We start from the raw sequence: 10937 nt of genomic DNA on the forward strand, positions 1-10937 counted from the left end.
ATCGTTTTATGTTGTGGGATTAGTGGGAGGCAGTATGGTGATAAAGTAGCAGGCAGGACTGAGAGATGGGGATCCTGAGTTTTGTTCTTGTGTTTGCTGCGTAACTTTAAGTCAATCAGATAACCGCTTTGTGCTTCAGTTTGCTCCTCTCTATGGTTGGGCAGTAATTGCAACCTTTTGTTTGAGAGGGGCTGTGAACATTAATTCATTAAGATTGTAAAAGGCTTTGGCTGCCTGCACGATCCTTGTTATTTAGATGCAACCAGTGAAGACTAAGGGTCTGGGCATGCAGACAAGTTGCTGCAAGATAAGATAAGGCAGATTTCTAACAAGTCATCTGTTCTGAGGAAGCTGTGCATATTCATGCTATTACACCATGGGGAGCTCTGGCCATTTAGCCCTCAAAGAAAGTGAGTAAGAGCACGTACAGGCGGCTACCACAAAGTACCTGATGTGCTGCAAATTCAAAACCCAGCTTACCTCTCCCTAACTCATCTCTGTGCCCCAGTGATCTCCCACCACAATAGTTTATTTTTCCTGTATATTTTATATTGTGCTTGATTTCCAAAGGATATCTTACACTAATAGATATCAGCTCTTTTTTGTAACTAAATCTAACGACGCAACAATTTAAAATGAACAAATAAAATGTATGCATATTGAAAGAGGCTCCCTTTTTTTATAAGTAAAATCAAATTCTATTTTATCCTTCCATCTTAAATCAAACGGAAATGGAAACTTAATTTCAATGGAATATTGCTCTTTAGGCTGAAGTTTTGGATGACAAATTTCAGCCCAGAATAAAAGTTTAGCCGCTGACTTAGAAAACCCAGAATGTTTTATGATAAACTATTTGAGAACCTTAACAATTGCAGGTAGGCTGTTTTGGAGGGGTGGGGGGTTAATTTTATTATGTGCTCTAAGGAGAAAGGAAAATGTAGATAGCTATCATCTCATATCAGTGATAGAAACCAAGGGGGAAGCTCTGCTCCTGGATGTCTATGCTGCTTCCACCGAAGCTAACAGGATATACATACATGTGAAAGTAGAGCGTTTGTTTTTCCCCTAAAACCATCGGTGACTTTTTGGAATAGTTATTAGAAACATGCTAACTAATTCTGGCTCTTTAGGCTTTATCTCCTCCACTTGGAGCAGAGAGTTTGCAATATAATTTCCAGGGTTATTCGGTGGTTCTGGAAAGTGATAATGAGCTAAAGGGCTTTTAGGTGACCAGCAAGAATCAAGGTCAGCGGCAATGAGTGAAAGTCTCTGCTTGCCTACATGAAATGACTTAGGTAGTCTCTGTCCAGTTTCCAAGGGACATTTTTTTCCACCAGAACTGATACTCTGGTGTAATAAGTAACCCTGAATCCCACACCTAAAAACGAGTCAGCCTTGTTTGCAGGTCCAGTATGGATCCCAAGAATTGGCCTAATTATGGCAAAGGAACTTCCCAACAGACTTTCCCCATGTAAAGGACTGAGGTTGTGGGCTGCAACTAGCATTAAGAACTGATGCTTCTTACAGCGTTTGTGCAGCAAAGGTACCAGGGCCACCTAAACATTTTGCGCAGAGTAAGGTGTAAAACGTATGACTTTGTTTTGCAACTTTGGGCTAACCAGATTCCTTCAAACGTGCCTGTGCTTGAGAGCCTACGTACAGTGCCAACATGGCTTTTGTGGGTTAATTCAGTCCCAGTTAAGATTAAAGCAGAGCTTCTTTGCGTCCAACCCCCAAATGGAGACGAGACGTAGAACTGGTATGCCATCTGACATTCCTGACAAGCTCTCCAGATTTAATCTGCCTCAGAGCTGCTGTGCTGAGTTTAATTATGGCAAGGCTGCATCTGTGTTCAAAGCTGTTGAGAGAAAAAGAAGAAAGTAAAAATGTCCACTAGGCTGGAGTAACTGCTTTTAGCTTGATGGATCAAGAGAGATGGTTGGTTAATCAAGTATTTTTTAAACGCGTTTTGGAGCTTTGTTCTGTGGCTAAGTTAAAACTTTTGGACTTGGACCTGCCTATGGAGATGCATGCGTGCCATCCTTATTGAGGCCAGTAAGCGTTGCCTGTGAGCAACCTGTGGCCCCAGCACAACTTTTTAAAAAGAGTTGAAATGCGAGGGAAAAGGTACGTGATATTCAAAGCATTTGCAACACAGGTTACAACGCAGTTCATTCACAGTTATGCAGGACTCTTCCAAGATCCTTTCTGTTCGAAGTGTACGCGGATGCAGATATACACGTGATAAGAATGGCCTCTCCCCACTGAGCTTAGCAATTTTTTTTCTACCTATCTTATACACATGTAAAACCTTGTGGAATCTGTATGTCTTCAGTGAACAGCTTCTGTTTAAATCAGAGCTTTAAGTACTGGTTAGATAAACACGAACCTTCCTTGAGCAAGGGGCTGAAATTGGGGGCCTCCTGAGGTCCCTTCTAACCCTATTTTTCTATGTTAGAGGTGAACAGGAGAAATAGATGAAGGAATCCAGTGCAGGATGGAGTGGCTTTTACTCAGGCTCCAACCTTCAACCACACAAACACTTATGACAACTTTGGGCTATGCGCTGCCCATTGAGGGAATGGGGGATCTATAGGATCATCATTCTTTTACCAAGTGATCCTGTAGGCTTAGCTGTCCAGTAGGAAGAATAAGGATGCCTAAAAAAATGACTCGTTAACATTCAGCATACACATAATGCTGCAAAAATAAATATGGACGTGAATCAGCAGTTGTACAAAATACATCAATTAAATCAGCAAGCTGTAAACGTGAACTTTAATATTATCCACAGTCAGCGTATTACCTACAAAATAGTATTATTTAACCAAAGATCTACTTATTCTCATTGGCAGAGGTGGAATCAGATTGAAGGAGTCTAGCAGGGGTTCGTACTTCTAGTAAAAAGACGAAAGAAGATGCTCTTTAAATCAACAGCAGTAAAGGATAACTGGGTGACATGTTATAGTCAATCCACTTCTCGCCCCATCAGGTGCATAAGGTATTTCACCAATCGATACTGTCCCAGGTTTAACTAGTTCAGGATGATAACCTGTAAGTTTGCTGCTTTAGACCGTAATCCTCTAGATGGTTCTTCTCCCTCGCTTGGACTGACAAAAACTGGACTAACAGAGGAGCCTGTTGTCTGGCAGTCTCAGACCCAAATTAAATTCACCGTCCCGTCTGTACTATTTGTGCAGCTGTCGGTGGCTCTAGGATCTCAACGTTCTTTATCGGGTCTGACGGCTTTACTCCGAATATTTGGCACAGGCATCCACACTGGAACTTGTTTAATTTCCCTTGTGTAGGTGTGTTGTTCTTCCATGACTACGGTCTGTACAGGCACGTGCGTAGTACATAGCTGGGTTTCAGAACCGGGGTAAGCAGCCGAAAAGTCGTGTTTGCCTTACCGAGAAAAGTTTGAAATGATAAATAGATAATTTATAACAATGAATTATAAACCATCCCTAGATTTTTCAGAGGCGCTGCCTGGGAAAGTAAAAACTCTAACTCTGCCTCCTCGAAGCGTTGAATTTTATTTCCAGTCCTTCTAGCAACAGGATTATCCACGATTGTTCCTAACTTTGTGTTTTGACTCGTTGATTGGAAGACCTAGTTGTTTAGCAGTTTTAACTAGGTTATTGGTCTTCTGCTGTATTTTGCTCCGCAGTGCGTTCATCGGAAAGATTATGTCAAGACAATACGGCTCGAAAAGGAACTTGGCATATCCACTGAATTCCAGTTTCCAAACGTCTTTCACATAGCAAAGTCGATAGTGACACCAAACAAAAAACGGGGAGAGAACACACTCTTATCTCATGCCAGAATAACATAAAACTGGTTTGTAAATTCCTGATTGGCAACCACAACACATCTGCTGTTGTGATAAAGATGCTGGAAGATTTGAATAATTTGACATGGGACTCCATTGATTTCCCGGATCTGCTACAACAGATCCTTGGTTGGTGCTTGTCAAAGTTTTCTCAAAGTTAATGACATTTCAAACAAGTTTGGTCGCTTAGTTAAATGGTATGCTCTAGCCTGAAGATATGATCGATACAAGACCGGGCAGGATGAAAATCAACTTTTGTTCTTCTTAAAATACACCTTTGAAGGTGTTGCAGATTTGAAAATAATAATCATACCAAAAAGCTTACCTAGGACTGACAGTAGGATGATTTTGCACCAGGTTAACACTTGCTTAAATCTTTATTCTTAGGCAGTTTTAGGCTGCTTCTTCCCCCCCCGCCCCCAATTCTGCCGGGGTGGATTCTGGAGTTAAAGCAGCATTTTCATATTCTCTCTGCCACTTGCTTTGAGCACATCTGCAGTTTCTCTATCTATAGCCGGCACCTTAGAGTTTTGTAGTTTGTTGGCAGCTGCTTTAAGCTTCCTCAAGGTGATCTCCTCGCTTCCAGCTTATGTTTTTGAAACCGAGTTTTGTTTCAGGTGCAGGTCTGCATATTACACGCATTTCATTGAAATAATGAAATCAGTCATTGAATATACACAAGATGAGATCAAGATCTGTCAATAAGCTATGGCATTTTACTTCCCTCCTAGCTAATAACCAGATGACTTGCCTTCCAAGTGAAAGGCAGCCTAAGAGGTATCAGATCATTTCTGTTTTGTTATGGCTGATCATAGAGGAATGGATGCTGATGGGGGGTGCTTTGCAAAGAAGAATAATGGTCCAAAGAAGAATGATGAGCTCTGGTCTTTCTATACATTAAACCTGTTTTGATTTCCCCCACTACCACTGACATCCTGTGGTATCTTCTGCGAGAGCTTGGGTTGGCTTCATGTGATACAGTGGCATGGCAAAACCCTCTGTCAATTCACTGTGCAGTTCTTTTGTGATGGACTGCAATGGCAGCCAGTCTCCATTTCCTAGCAGGCTGCTGGGGAAAGGGGAAGGAAGCCAGGGGGTAGCTGGGGTTCGCAGGTGTGAATCAATGGTCGGGGGAGAGAGAGCATGGGAGCAGCGGGCTGCAGTTGGCAGGTCACGTGGCAGAGACACAGGCTGCTGCAGAACTGATCCTGCATGGCTGCGGCTGGTGAAACGAGCAGCAGAGACTTAGGCACTGCAGTGGCACTATTCCTGTTAGCCTGCAGCTGGCAAGACACGCAGGAGGAATCTGGGAGCTGTAATGGGCCTGATGCAGTGGGCCAAAGCCGTGGGGCTTGAGTGGGGAGCCCGTGCGTGCAGCACAGCCGATCTGGTGGGTCATAGCGGTCGGGGCTCAGGCGTAGCGCTGGGTGCATGGTAAGTGGGTGTTTGGCGGGGGGATCGGAGGCTGATTTGAGAGCCTGTTAGAGTTGAGAAAAAAATCCTTTAGTGTAAATACTGCATTGTTAGAGACCCTACTTGTTATTTTGCTATCTGCTGCTGAAAGATTTTTGCCACTGGGCAACTGTTTCCTGCCTGCTATCTGTATTCTAGGGGTACGTACCTCAATGCCTATTAGCCTGTTATATTTATCTCAAGTGTACGTATCCTAATGTATTCACCCGTGTGTTTCCAATCTCCTAAGCCCGTTGGCCTGTGATCCTAAACCCCCTGTACCCCCCACACAAATCTTGAGGGCGGCTTCTGGGGCATACTACACTTTAAACTCTCGGGTTGCATTCATACAGCAAGATGCCAGCTGTCTTGATAAGGGCGAGGAAAGTCACAAACATGCAAAAATTTAACAACATGGGCAGATATCCGGAGATGCTACCACTGATTTTTTTTTTTCCCCTCCCTTCAATGAAGGAGTGGAAGGAATGCAGCAAAGCCCAGAGATGTGCAAGCCCTGCTAAGGGGAGCCAAGCTGAGAGAGTCAAGCGGAGGTCAGAAGCACACGATCAATTTTGAATCTCAGGCCTATCAACTATGAATGACCCCGCATTTTCATGATTCAGTAGGTGGAGGCCAGAATATACCCCCGGACTTGTAGTTTCGAGTCGTTAGGTCTACACCTATGATGCAATTGAAAGCGGAGAGCAGCAAAAGCAAGAATACCAGCATGACCAACCTAACACTGATACCGGTAACAACCCTCACAAACTAGAGTCCAAGGAGCAAGCTTCCTGTAATCTTTTTGCTGCTAATGGTGTCTGTGTGAGTTAGTAGGGGTATGCTTACCTGCTTCAATGCTTACCTGCCTTTATAATCTCTTGTGCCTTAGTTCTCCACCTGTCTATGAGCTCTGTTGGGCTGCTTGGCCTGTGCTTCTTCAGAGGGGAAAAGGATATTTCCCTTTTCACAGGGTGGTTGTGAGTATAATGTTCTTAAGACACTCAGATGCCAAATTGATGGGAGTTATCTGAGAATATAATGCCATGAGATTGTGCGCCTTCTGCTACCATTGAGAAAAGGGTTAAAGGTGAAACAGGTGTTTGATCTGGTCCTCTGTGCTTCCAGACGTTGAATATATGTGGATGAAAGTTGAAGAAATAAGATGTTGAAGAACACTGTTACCAATTTGTATGTGGTCTATACAAGGTGGGATAGTGGGGAGAAATGGGATGAAAAGAAAATTGAACTACATTTTGGGAAGTACTTAGTACTGGAATGAATTTGACTCTGTAAGGGGACAATGATGGGATTCCTATGGTCTGGGACATTTAAATGCAGCCATTAACCTAGGTAGCACTAGGATTTCCCTTTGAATGTACATACTTTAGGAAAAACCTTTGCTGTTGCCTGGAGAAGGGGACAAGGATGAACTAAGCTGCTTTTTTCTTTCTGTAACTGATAGCTCCATGAAAGCCATTTCACATTATCAGATGCCAGGGAAAAGGCAGTGGGATGTAATTTCCCATGAGACTAACCCAGAACTGATTCTTGGCTTCGTTCTTAAATGGCACCTAACTGCCTTTGGGTTTCTTGAGTCTATCCTCTTGTTGCTGGAAGAGAGTGATAATTGGGCTGATAAAAAATGAATTTGCTGTAAAAGAGTGCAATAGCTTTTCAACCATTCTCTAGAGCCCCGGGAAGGACAGGAAGCTACAATGCAAGAGGGAGTGAAACCTCCTTTGGAAATGTGAAGGAGTTTTCATATCCTTATAGACTTCACTGCTTCAGGATGTTTTGTCTATCGCAGAAAATTTGCCAAGAGTGATCAGAGCTAAGAAATTGACAGGAAGCTTGCTTGGATGGGCTTGAAATAGAAGGGGAATTTTTTTTTTCCTTTGAAATGTTAGCGCCGGCGATATCAAAAGTGAGCAGCCACAGCTGCCATTCTTTGTAAAGAGATCCTCCGTAATGGCTGCCTACTTCTCAATTTAAAACTTCTTAATGCATTTCTGAAGATAAACTGTTAAATGACTGACCAAAGAGGGCCTTTTTTTTGTCCTTGAGTAGATGGGCTAGTAGCACACAGTTCTCAACGTTTTAATTGATCAGTACCTAGCACTATAAAAGATTATAAGTGAATGTTAGCAGTAGAAGGTCAAGAAAAAGAAAAGGGCACTAAGCCATGTTTTCAGTTATGTATGCCTGCACTTGTGCCCTCTTTTTCAACAGCTTAACATCCGTGTACTTAGAGGCTTTGACGCAGCAAAGTGCTTAGACACATATAACTTAGGCACTTGAGTAGTCTCATTGACTCCAATGGGGCTATTCTTGTTCTCTGAAGTTAAGCATGTGCTTCAGTGCCTATCTGAAGGGACTGATCTGAACACTTGCAGGCAACGCCAGTTATAGATTTTATGTGCAAAATCTATTTGTCCAAACAGGTGTTGTGCATGCAGCTTTAATAATCTCTTCCAGTCGCTGGTCCAGGTGTGTGTCTCCTTTGAGTTTGGACACTTCGCTTCACAACACAACACGATCCAGTTTGTGTCACGCTGGGCCACAGAGAGAACAGTAGAAGATGAACAGCTAGTCATAAATGTGTGTCTCCACGAAAGGTTAGGGGAAGAAGGGTTTCAATCTCTGATGATAATGGTTGGTTATTGATGAGCGTTTCAGGCCTGGGCCTTGGTGAAGTCATATACTTTTGCCCTTTCATCTTTTGTTTTTAATGTTCTTATGATAAAAACCTTTACTAGGTAAGTAAGTAAATAAATACAAAAAGTAAATCCTTCTGTGCACAAACGTTTCAGCTTTTCAGGTCCTCAGGCAACTACTGATTCACCAACATGCAAATGTATAAAGTTAGTTCTCCACAGATGTAAACTGTGGAGAGGTCCGAATGAAAATCAGACTCTGTGGGTGCGTCTACAGGAGACATTAAACGCACAGTACACGAATTCTGCGCATTAGCGTGTCATGGAAAAAGCTGTGCTAGTGCGCAGTAGAATTAGTCTAGTGCACATTAGCATCACCAAAAAAAAAAAGCGTGCCAGCGCTACTGCGCAGTAGCACTGGTTACTACACATTCAATTTAGTACCTGTCATCCGCGGACTTGCTGAGGGTGCACTCTGTGCCATCTTCTGGGTTGTAGATGAAGGTATTGAATAAAGTGGGCCCCAGGACCAACCCCTGGGACACTCCACTTGATACCAGCTGCCAGGTAGACACTGACCCACTGATTACTACCCCCTGAGCCCAGTGCTCCAGCCAGTTTTCTATCCACTGTGCAGGCCATTCATCCAGCCCGTCCTTCCTTAGCTTGCCTGCGAGGATGTTGTGGGAGACCATGTCAGAAGTCTTGGTAAAATCAAGGAATAATTCAGGACCTCTCCTGATTGCCATGAGAGGGAAAGATGATGGCCAACGGCTCTGCAATCACATCAGTCAACTCCCTTGGCACCCTCGGGTGCATCCCATCTGGCCCCATGGACTTGCACACGTCCAGCTTTTCTAAAAAGTCCCAAACCTGTTCTTCATATTTGGGCTCTGAGCAATCATCTGGCTCTTTTACATAAAGTGCAACTCCTCCTCTTCTCCCCTGCCTGTCCTTCCTGAACAGTTTGTACCCATCCATGACAGTGCTCCAGTCATGCGAGCTATCACACGAGGTCCCTGTTGTTGCAATCACATCATTTAATATATATTTTTTTCTTTGCACTCATGGATATGTTCTAACTAACTGCACTAATAATATGTTCAGTGGAACAAATTTCAGTGCAATCCCTGATGATTTTATTATCCAAGAAAAAAACTGTAGTCAAGAACCTTGGCTAAAACTCAAAATTCAGATCCCCCGTCCAAGATGCATGGCATACTGAGCAGCAGATGTCAGCAGTGACCACAAATGTTTGCATTACCAAACAAAAAAATAAAAGTAAGAATGACTTTAAACAGAAACTGGCAAAGAAAATCAACGGCAGCAAACTGACTCTGGAAGAGTACTGTGAGAAATTCCAGTCTGGACCGAGGACAGTAGCAGCTGAAGAAGGCGTGGGACAACGTAACGACTGGAAATGAGGGGAACAGGGAGTGCTCAGAGATGAGACAGTTCAAACTGCAGTATTTACAGCTGGACGTCAACAGAAGCAGAGCCAAAATTGGATAAACCAAGCAAGCTAGCATCTCAGTATGGGGAGAAAAAACTCCTGAATACTAAGCCTCACCTCAACACCATGGCAGTGGGAGCTGATCCAATCACAGCAAAAATGCTATAAGCATTTGACACTATCCAGCCAATGACACTGATGGAGCAGGTGAATTCTGGGAAAAGAGATCGTCCCAAATGCTGGAGACATGGGATCATTGGCAGAATATCCAAAAGAGGAGACCTCACTGTAGCCTCGGCCCCTCATCTTTCAGGATCCTAGCGTTACCTGTAAAAACATGTCAAGGCCTAGAGGCATTTTAAAAGAGCCCTTCTTTTTTTTACTTCTGTTTTTGCAAAGGCCGTAATCTTCAAATGACCCTTTAAGACTGTGAAACAATATCAGAATAACCTTTTATCACAAAGACTACTGTTAACTATAGGGTTAACAGATTTTTAGACCACAGTATATTAAAAATAGCTGTATGATACCAGTGGAGCTTGAGTCAGCCTTGAGTACTTAAAGCAAGCAGGAGATATCTGGGCCTAACCGCAACAAGGAAGAGAAGGGAAAACATATATAGAACAAATTATAATGCCACAGTTAAGATTGATCATAGACTAATATGATGTCTGAAGCAGCAGAAGTTAAGGTCATGTGGAGATCTAGGCTGGACACCACGAAAGGAAATATCTATGTGTAAAACAGAACAAATCTAGATGCAGGTTGTTTGATCTGGAAATAACCTGCATGTGGTTGTTATAAGCTTGCTAACTCACTGACCATGCATAAGGGCAGGCGGGCAAGGGGAAAAAGAGGAAATCAAAGTAGGCACCTGGAAGACATGGAGAGACTGGACATGAACAGGGATCAACAACGGAAGAGGTGGTAGACTGTGATTGGAGAGCAGCAAGCAAAGGAACGGCGAGGTATAAAAGAAAAGGTTACGTGGAAAGTAACTTGGGTACGTGACACTGAAGACACGACCATGCAGGTGTGCAAAAGTCCCCTTGCCTGGCAACTTAGCTGGCCAGTGATGTTGCCGAGCAAGGCTACTCATCCGATATGTAATGTATCTGATCATTTTATTTTTGCTTTATTTAATCTGTCAATGAATCTGTTTCCTGTATGACTGGGATGGTCTGAGGTCTTATTTATTGTTGCTGCCCCAGCCCCCTCAAATCTACCTGCAGTTTAAGTGTAATACAACTAACTGGAACATCTTAAGAAAGCACAGTGTGGCAGTGTACTACTGTACTGGATGAGATAAGCAGTCGAATATCAAGCTAAGAAAAGAAAAGACTATGTCCAGTTTTGGGCTCCACAATTCAAAAAAGATGGGGAGAAGCTTGAGAGAGTCCAGAGAAGAGCCCACACGCATGATCAGAGGTCAGGAAAACAGACCTTATGACGACAGGCTGAGAGCCACGGGGCTCTTTAGCTTGGAAAAGCGTAGGCTCAGGGGTGATCTGATGGCCACCTATAAGTTTATCAGGGGTGACCACCA

Source organism: Crocodylus porosus, unplaced genomic scaffold, assembly GCF_001723895.1.
Source record: "Crocodylus porosus isolate Cpor-Errol unplaced genomic scaffold, CroPor_comp1, whole genome shotgun sequence".
NCBI lineage: Eukaryota > Metazoa > Chordata > Crocodylia > Crocodylidae > Crocodylus > Crocodylus porosus.